At 46.7% G+C, this 6,858-nt stretch overlaps 1 long non-coding RNA gene across 1 annotated transcript; it reads right to left on the bottom strand.

Moving 5' to 3' along the window:
- Positions 1-3,410: 3,410 nt before the first annotated feature.
- LOC121035469 (uncharacterized) lies at positions 3,411-6,431 on the bottom strand. The gene is made up of 2 exons (XR_005792909.1): positions 6,382-6,431; positions 3,411-4,593 (listed from the first exon to the last, which is right to left on the bottom strand). It is a non-coding gene; the product is annotated as an uncharacterized LOC121035469 (long non-coding RNA).
- Between the last annotated feature and the right edge of the window lie 427 nt (positions 6,432-6,858).

The raw sequence follows: 6,858 nt of genomic DNA, 5'->3' as shown, positions 1-6,858 counted from the left end.
TGCCCTGAATCCATGAGTTCCCATTTCTGAGCTCCAAAAGAATTAGGTATAGCTACGTCTATGACTAAAAGGACTTTAAATACTGACCCCAGTGTGGACAGCTGGCTTTAGGTAAAGGATTAGTTATAGTCCCTGCCAAAGGTAAGGACTAGATGATTTGGGAGCCAGGAACTCTTTGAGAACAGGAATCGTGTTTTACTTATCTTTTATTTTATTTTAGTATTTTTGAGAGAGCGTGAGCGGGGTTGGGGCAGAGAGAGAGGGGCTCTGCACTGACAGCAGTGAGTCAAAGATGGGGCTTGAACTTACAAACCTTGAGATCGTGATCTGAGCCGAAGTTAGATGCTCAACCGAGTCACCCAGGTGCCCCAGGTGTATTACCTATCTTTGCATCCTCTGTGCTAAGCAGTGTCTGTACAAGTCCAATTAATGTTTGCAGAATAAGTGACCCTTCCCCGCTGAACTCTCAGTTGTTAGGATTCATGCCCAAAGACTCTTGTTTTATCAGAGGAATTCAGCAGTTGCATATACTTATTTGTTTTAAAAACACATTTTATTTAAGGGGTGCCTGGGCGGCTCGGTTGGTTAAGTACCCGACTTCAGCTCAGGTCACGATCTCCCCGTTCCCAAACTCGAGCCCCGCGTCGGGCTCTGTGCTGACAGCTCAGAGCCTGGAGGCTGCTTCGGATTCTGTGTCTCCTTCTCTCTCTGTCCCTCCCCTTGCTCATACTCTGTCTCTTTCTGTCTCTCTCTCTCTCAAAAATAAATAAACATTAAACAATAATAATAAAATAAAATAAAAGCCTGACTCTTGGCTTCGGCTCAGGTCATGGTCTCACAGTAGTGGGATCGAGCCCCGTTACCGGCTCCAGGCTGAGTGTGGAGCCTGCTTGAGATTCTCTCTCTCCTTCTCCCTTTGCCCCTTCCCCGTTCGTTCTCTCTCTCTCAAAATAAGTAAACATTTTTTAAGCTTATTTATTTATTTTGAGAGAGAGAGAGAGGGAGAGAGAGAGAGAGGGAGTGCAGGGGTGGGGCAGAGAGAGGGAGACAGAATCCCAAGCCAGCTCTGCACACTGACAGCACTTGAACTCGTGAACCATGAGATCATGACCTGAGCTGAAGTCAAGAGTCAGATGCTTCAATGACTGAGCCACCCAGGGCCCCTTCCTAGTTACCTCTAAATTGTACTCTTACAGTAGTCTTCTCATTGGTATCCTTACTTTCAACTTTCTGTCCTTTAATTTACTCAAAAAGCCTTTACTGAACATCTGTTTTGTACCAGGTATTATATTAGATCTGGAGATATGAAGATGCTATGTGACAAAACCTTCACAGAAACATGGAAAGGAAAGAGGCCGTTGAGAAACAAAGAATACTTCAGTGTTGCTTGAACATAAGGTACACGTGGAAGGGGCGCCTGGGTGGCTCAGTCTGTTGAGTCGGAGTTCGGCTCAGGTCATGATCTCGCTGCTTGTGGGTTCGAGCCCCGTGTCGGGCTCTGTGCGGACAGCTCAGAGCCTGGAGACTGCTTCGGATTCTGTGTCTCCCTCTCTCTCTCTGCTCCTCCCCTTCTCGCACTCTGTCTCTCTCTCTCTCTCTCTCTCTCTCTCTCAAAAATAAACATTAAAAAAAAATTTTTTTTTAAAGGTACATGTGGAAAAGCATCGAAAGAGGGCTGCACAGATCATACCAAGGGTTTTGGATTTTATGCAAGCCAGGTTAGGAAACAATGGAAAGATTTCAGGGAGCGACCGGCATCATGAACTTTGTGCCACATCACTGTGACAACTGGGTGTAAGAAACAGGCTGATGGTGAAACTAGAAGCCGAGAATGCAGTTAGACTATCTCTGAGCTCTTCCAGGACTTAAGACTCATACATCCATATGCGGTAGTCCAGATTATGTAGATTATGGGTGCAGTGGTAGTGGATATGTAGGAATGAGATTCCCAAGATAGTTGGTAGAGAGAATGACTTTTGGTGTCCATTCAGATATGGAGGGTGAAGAAGAGAGGCTTTTCTCAGGTTGCCAGCTAGGGTCGATCAAGCAGATGCTGACACCACCCTCGGAGACAAGGACAAAAGGAGGAAGGTGATTTTGGAGGTGATGAGCTGCCTGCAGGTGTGGCTGTTTAATAGGCAGCTGGATAGATCCGACTGGAGCTCGAGAACAGGCTAAGAAATCTAGATCTGGGATTTGGAGGCATCGAGTTGGCCGCCAAGACCATGGGCCTGGATGAGACCACACAGAAAGAGTGTGGGTGGCACTCAGAGACAAATGGGTCAAGAAGGGAACCAGAAGAAACCCATATCTGCTGGGTGGGCTGACAAAAAGTAGCCGAGGAAAGGAAACTCAGAAAGAATGCTCAGTGAGGGAGAAACGGGGCTAGAGAGAAGCCAAAGGAGAAGGCGTTGCAAACAGAAGAGCTGTAAACAGTGTCAAACGTGGCAGCCAGATCAAGAGGCAAAAGGACTGAAGAGTGGCCCTCATAGTCCTAGGGAAGTCACAAGCGATCGTGGTGAGAGAAGTTGCAGGGAAAAAGCAAAGTCTGAAGTCAGGTCGCATTTGGTTGAGAAAGAAATGAAAAGGACGAGAAGCGAGTGGAGGCAACTCTTTGGAGGGGTTCGGCTGCAAAAGGAAAGAGAAAGACTTTCGCTGGAGCCCCTTAACATGTGGTTAAGAGTTTTTCGTTTGCCACTTTCTTTTAAGTTTATTTATTTTGATTTTATTTATTTATTTATTTATTTATTTAAAAAAAAAATTTTTTTTTCAACGTTTATTTATTTTTGGGACAGAGAGAGACAGAGCATGAAGGGGGGAGGGGCAGAGAGAGAGGGAGACACAGAATCGGAAACAGGCTCCAGGCTCCGAGCCATCAGCCCGGAGCCCGACGCGGGGCTCGACGCGGGGCTCGAACTCACGGACCGCGAGATCGTGACCTGGCTGAAGTCGGACGCTTAACCGACTGCGCCACCCAGGCGCCCCTATTTTGATTTTTTTTAAGTTCACTTATTTTGAGAGAAAGAGACAGAGCGAGCAGGGAAGGGGCAGAATCAGAGAATCCCGAGCAGGCTCCTGGCTGCCAACGCAGAGCCTGACATGGGGCTCGAACTCATGAACCGCGAGATCATGACCGGAGCCGAAAACAAGAGTCAGATGCTTAGCCCTACTGAGCCACCCAGGTGACCCATTGTTGTAGCTTTTTAAGCTAACTTTTGATTACTATAAAAGTAATATATGCAAGGTGAAATTTTTCAAACAGCATGGAACAACTAAAAGTCTGAATATCCCTTCCTTCCCTCCAAAGGTAATCACTGTTAAGTTTGTTGTCTAATACTTCAGAATATAAATAAGCACATATACATATAAAATTCACCAATCTCTACGTATAGAAACATACACAGTCTGTGTAGAGAGATACTCAATGTGATTATAACATACAAACTAGTATGCCTGATCCCCTCATTTTTTTCACTTAACAATACGACCTGGAAACCTTTCCAGATCTTTCCGACCTTATCACCTGCCTCTCTCTCCCCTAGTTCATCGTGCTCTCGCTGCACTGACCTCCTCGCAGTTCCTGGAACACACCGGGCACACTCACACCTTAAGGCTCCTGCACTTGCTGTTGCCTCTGCCTGGAATGTTCTTCCCTCAGATATCCTCTTGGCTCCCTCTCTCATTTCCTTCAGGTCGCTACTCAGTGTCACCTCCTCAGAGAGGCAACTCCCTATCACTTGTGGAACCTTACCCGACTTCATTTTTCTTCCCAGCACTTCTTGTCTATTACGCGTCTGTTGCCCTGTTCCGTGTCCTTGTCCCGCACAAGGATATGAGCTCTGTGAAGAGAGGGACCTTGTCTACCTCACTACTCTATGTCCAGGGCCTAGAATTCCTGGCCCTTAGCAGGTACTCAGTAAAATAGGGAAAAAAAAAAGTACAGACGTAGCGTAGCATAGTAGTATGGATAACAGCACAGCGGTTAAGAGGGCTAGTTCAAATTGCCTGGGTTCTGATCTCTCTCCGGAGGCGTGCGCACTTGGGTGAGTGAATCGGCGTCCTCTGCAAGATAGGGACATACCAGTGCCTAACTCCCCGGGTTGGTGTGAGGCTTAACGTGAGAACATAGGAAACGTGCTTCGAACGGTAGCTGACACAGAGTGAATCGGAAGGCATGATCCCTGCTTGATTATCCGGAGCGTCCTGCGAAGGCTCTAGCAGCTCTGAGGTCAGCGGCTCCTTCTTCCAGCTCTTTTTCACTTCCTTGATTATTATTATCCCTTCTTGGCCTCCTTTCTCTGACCTTCACCCCTTAAACATCGGTGTCTCCTGAGTGCTTTTCATTTCTTACATTCTCTTAGGGTGAACTCATGATTTTAACTACTGGCAGAGTGGCCCAAACCGCACTGTTCCCCGGGGCCTCAGACTCTCGAATCCAACTGCTTTGAGCGTTTCCATCCTAATTACTCGTTAGGTTCTATGACTCACGGACGTGTGGGTTCCTCAAGGGCAGGGATAGTTTCTCAGTTATCTTTACCTCCGCTTCTCTGGAGGAGGTGCTCTTGGTAGCTGTACTTGGTAGGTGTTCACAGTCTAGTGAAGGGAAAGAGACAATAAATACATGACTGTGATGGGCCGGCTGGGGACAAGTGCTATTAAGCAGGACAAAGAGAAGAGAAGGCTGCGAGGGAGGCGGCGGTGTGATGGTTTTGTGAAGGTTGGCCGGGGAAGACCTTTGGATATTTGAACAGAGCGCTGAGGGAGACGATGATGTCTGAGGAGAGAGTGTCCCGAGCATGAACCAGCAAATACAGAAGGCCTGAGGTGGAGTGTGTTGAGGGAACAAGAAGGGGGCCAGTGAGGCTGGTGTGGAGTGGCTGAGGGGACTAGTGGTAGGAGATGAGGTGAACAAAGTAATGGCGGGGGTGGGGGTGGGGGTTCAGATTACACAGGGACTTAAAAGGAGATGACAGGCCATTGGAGGGTTCTAAAGAGAAGACTGACAAAATATGACTTAGTATTTTCTTTACACTTCTTTAAATGTTTATTTATTTTTGAGAGAGAGAGAGAGAGAGAGAGAGAGAGAGACAGCGCGAGAGGGGGAGGGTCGGAGAGAGGGGAAGACACAGAATCTGAAGTGGGCTCCAGGCTCTGAACTGTCAGCCCAGAGCCCGATGCGGGTGTTTGAACTCATGAACCGTGAGATTGTGATCTGAGCTGAAGTCATGACCTGAGCTGAAGTCGGTCGCTCAACCGACTGAGCATCCCAGGTGCCCCATGACTTCATACTTGGAAGGGTGACTCTGGCTGGGGGTAAAAGAACAGACTAGAGGGATGGGAGCTTGCCTGGCTCAGTGGGTGGAGCCTGTGACTCTTTCTCCGGGTCGTGAGTTTGAGCCCCATGTTGGGTGTAGAGATTACCTAAAAATAAAATCCTAAAAAAAAAAAAAAAAAAAAGGAAAAAGAATAGATAAGAGAGAGGCAAGGGTAGGAGCAGGGAGATCTGCTGAAAGATTACTGCACTGGTCCAGTTGACAGATAATGGGGTCTTGGCCTTGGGTGGTAGTGTGGAGGTGATGAGAAATGGTCAGATTCAGGATATATTACAAAGACAGAGTGGGAATTTGCCGATGTGTTAAGCGTAGGGCATGAGAGAAAGAGCATCGAGGATGAATGGATACATAAATGATTAAGTGAATTGAATGTATATGTTTATGCTCATTATAGAGTGACAGATTACAAGAGCTGCCTAGGTCCGAAAATAAATAAATGGTGGGCGCCTGGGTGGCTCAGTTGGTTAAGCGTCCGATTTCGGCTCAGGTCATGATCTCACGATTCGGGAGTTCGAGCCCCATATGGGACCTCTCTGCTGTCAGCGTAGAGCCCGCTTTGGATCCTCTGTCCTCCTCTCTCTGCCCCTCCCTTTCTCTCTGTCTCTGTGTCTCTCTCAAAAAAATAAAATAAACATTAAAAAAAGATAAAATAAATGGGGAAAATTGCTTAAGGACCATGCAACCAAGTTTCTGAAAAGAATATCTACGTTCACAGCCTCCATTTTCTTACCATCCCTGTACGCTTCAAACCACTATCACCTGCCTGCCATCCCCACTGATATGGCTGTCATAAAAAAAAACCTGTGACTCTCCGGGTGCTAAAACTAATGAAGACTTTTTAGTGCTTGTTCTCAGTCTTTTCGTAGCATCGTCGAACTTCTGGTGTCTGTGACCCCCACTCTTTCCTTCCTGCTTTTTCCTCCTACCTCTCTCAACTCTCTATCTCAAACCCCCTCACTGGCTTCTTTTCATGTAAATGTCGGTGTTTCTCAGAGTTATGTTCTTAGCCCTCTTTTCTTTCCAGTATTTCATTCATTTAAATACTTACTGGGGCACCTGGGTGGCTCAGTCAGTTGAGCATCTGACTTTCGCTCAGGTCATGATCTCACGGTTCGTGAGTCTGAGCCCTGCATCAGGTTCTGTGCTGACAGCTCAGAGCCTGGAGCCTGCTTCGGATTCTGTGTCTCCCTCTCTCTCTGCTCCTCCCCTGCTCATGCTCTGTCTCTTTCAAAAAAAAAAAAAAGAAAAAAGAAAAAAGAAAAAAGAACATTAAAAAAAAAAAAAAAACCACCTTACTGATTGTTTACTAAAGCCCAGGGACACTTCTAGGTGTTGGGAAAATAGTAATAAACAAAACCTGGAAAAATGCCTGCCTTCCCCCATGGAGCTTACTCACTCTTCCCAAGCAACCTTGCCTCATACTCAAGTCCCCAGTCATCCCCGATGTGCTTGTGACTTCCAAATTCACATCTCCGCCACTAACCACTTTTCAGTTTTCTTTATTTTTTTAAGTTTTTATTTAAAT

This window comes from Herpailurus yagouaroundi, unplaced genomic scaffold (genome assembly GCF_014898765.1).
Source record: "Herpailurus yagouaroundi ecotype Mexico unplaced genomic scaffold, PumYag 161, whole genome shotgun sequence".
Taxonomy (NCBI): domain Eukaryota; kingdom Metazoa; phylum Chordata; class Mammalia; order Carnivora; family Felidae; genus Herpailurus; species Herpailurus yagouaroundi.
Note: the sequence above shows the minus strand (reverse complement) of the source record. Positions and strands in the feature narration are given on the sequence as shown.